At 39.2% G+C, this 2,620-nt stretch overlaps 1 long non-coding RNA gene across 1 annotated transcript; it reads right to left on the bottom strand.

Annotated features, from left to right (window-relative positions):
* Positions 1–518: 518 nt before the first annotated feature.
* Positions 519–1,455, bottom strand: LOC124860410. The gene is made up of 2 exons (XR_007036341.1): positions 1,371–1,455; positions 519–996 (listed from the first exon to the last, which is right to left on the bottom strand). It is a non-coding gene; the product is annotated as an uncharacterized LOC124860410 (long non-coding RNA).
* Positions 1,456–2,620: the final 1,165 nt, after the last annotated feature.

The following is a 2,620-nucleotide window of genomic DNA, read 5'->3' as shown; positions in this document are numbered from 1 at the left end:
ACTTCAGTCATTTCATGGTGCTTTCTCTTAGTTCTTCAAGTTTATTTGGATCAATAAATGTCTATCAGTCGGTCGTGGCAGATGGCCGCTCACACTGAGCCTGGTTCTGCTGGAGGTTTCTTCCTGTTAAAAGGGAGTTTTTCCTCTCCACTGTCGCTACATGCATGCTCAGTATGAGGGATTGCTGCAAAGTCAACGCCAGTGACTGTCCACTGTCTCTACATGCTCATCCAGGAGGAGTGAATGCTGCAAGTCACTGACTGGATGCAATCTGCTGGGTTTCCTTAGATAGAAAAACTTTTTATCCAATTTGAATAAAAAGCTAACTCTGACTGCACTGTTCAATTGTTAGGATTAATTGTAATGTATGAACCTGACTGCTGTGAAGTGCCTTGAGACGACATGTGTTGTGAATTGGCGCTATATAAATAAAGCTGAATTGAATTGAATTATCTCAAGTATAAGGAAGTGGATTTACTTGTGTAAATTACCATTAAAACTCATGGTACAAACGCATCCTGATTCAGAAAGTTTTTATTTCCTCATCAACATGAATCATACTCTTGGCTACAGAATAAAATTTAACTACAATATTTAATAAAAACATTTAGTCATGTAAATGTAGAATGCTGAATTTGGTTGAACATTATTATTGCTGCTAAACTATTGTTCCCAGCTGTTTTTGAAATGCATTATTATGACAGGTTCCAGTCTGAAGCCATGTTTTAACCTCACGTAATGAAACCTGAATCCTGTTTCAGGTAAATGGAAAACAGTTTTTGGTGACTTTAATTGAACTAACACACAAATTTACAGTTCTTTTAAGCTCTTCATAGTTCTGCCCTGAAACCTGATGGGAGCTAAACCTAACGGCCAGAGAAACTTTGTGGTCCCAGAAGCACGTGTGGCTTATGTGGAACTGGTGCCTTCTCTTGGTGTTGCAATGAATGACAAGGAGCTCAAGTTGGCATCAGATATTTTTCTTTAATTCTCCATCTGCATTTCACACAATGGGCATCAAGATAAGGTCAGTCTCTGGCATAAACAAGCTCCTCGTCAATGATCCTCATGACTGAGGATTACCCATAATACCGTAACTACAATAAAGTCATTGAAAATTACAGTGATCGTATAGTGGATTTTGTCTACAGTAAATGAACAACCAATGAGTGTCTCTTTCAAAGAAAGTAGGGTAATTAAAATGCTAACATTTTATTTACTGGATGCCATTTTTATATTTTAGTTTATATAAACTTGCATCTTGGAACAATGCAAAAACATTAAAAAAAACTATATATTTATATAAGACTGTTAATATACAACTCAGCCTTATGTTAATCATCTGCTACAAGAGATTTTGTAAAACATACCTGCATTTCACACAATGGGCATCGAGATAAGGTCAGTCTCTGGCATAAACAAGCTCCTGCAAGGAGGAGCCATAGTGTTACCGCGTGGGGAAATTCCCATCACACTTTCTCACAAACTAAACGATTCTTAAACACGACAAAACAATATAATAGCAGAACTGGCGTGACCTGGATTAAACATATTTCAATAATATGCAAGAAAACAGAAACCATAAACATATTTTATAAAATGCATGAATAATATTTCTTTATCACAGCAGAGACACGTTACCTCGTCAATGATCCTCATGACTCTGAGGATTACCCATAATACCCCGCTCTTTCTAAGGTGAATACAATACGACTTTTTACCAGCAGATGGTGCATTTTAGCAGGATTTAACCTGAACCATTTTAACTATGTTACACACACCCCCCTTAAATTCTGCTAAAATGGGGTTGTATCAAACAAGTACACACCGCACTAAAATAAAAGTGCAATAAAGAGAGCACATAGTAGTCACATTAGTTCGAAACTTCCCCTAAGGAATAATGTTAGCGAAAGTGCGGCCAACACTCTTACCAACACAGACCCAAAAGATGCCATTTACACCCTTTGATATACAACCATTGCTCTCCAAAGCAATCACTGAGGAAAAAAACAAAAAAAACTTCGAAATAACAGAAATCTACCTTGCAAACATGGTCTGTACAAAGGAAAACAGAGAGTGACATTGAACCATCCACAACCTGTTCGTTCATTTCACATACCAGTCTGGCTGGAGGCTTAACAGGCCTACCCGACCTAATGCATAACCGAAACGGCTGAGTGCAAACAACATCAGTTACGGGCAAGTCCGGTTTTGTGTTAGTACTATGCTCAGTTGAAAGACCATGTTGAACGAGTTCAGAGTGGACAGCTGCAGTTGTAAGGTTGGAAACTGGTTCAGGGGAGTTTGACAGTGCAACAGATTCATGGAGATCAGGTTCTTGCAAATCCTTGGTCACATCACTTGAGACAGGAACCACAATGACCACTGAAGAACCCCGTACTGGAACGTCAGAAGCACAGTCAGGGTGATTTACAACTTCATCCATACAACTATTGTCCTCCATCTGCAAAAGCCAGTTCACAGTTTTAGTTTCATTGTCCTATACTTCATCAGGCACAACAGGGTCGGAGAATCCACTTCCTGCTGTGGAAGGGCAAGGGGAATGATCCACATCGTCAGAAACGGCAGCAGCAGTGAGAAAGTTGACAGGAAGGAGAAG

The sequence above is a fragment of the Girardinichthys multiradiatus genome, chromosome 23, assembly GCF_021462225.1.
Source record: "Girardinichthys multiradiatus isolate DD_20200921_A chromosome 23, DD_fGirMul_XY1, whole genome shotgun sequence".
NCBI classification, from domain to species: Eukaryota; Metazoa; Chordata; class Actinopteri; order Cyprinodontiformes; family Goodeidae; genus Girardinichthys; species Girardinichthys multiradiatus.
This window is presented reverse-complemented; position numbering and strand designations above follow the sequence as displayed.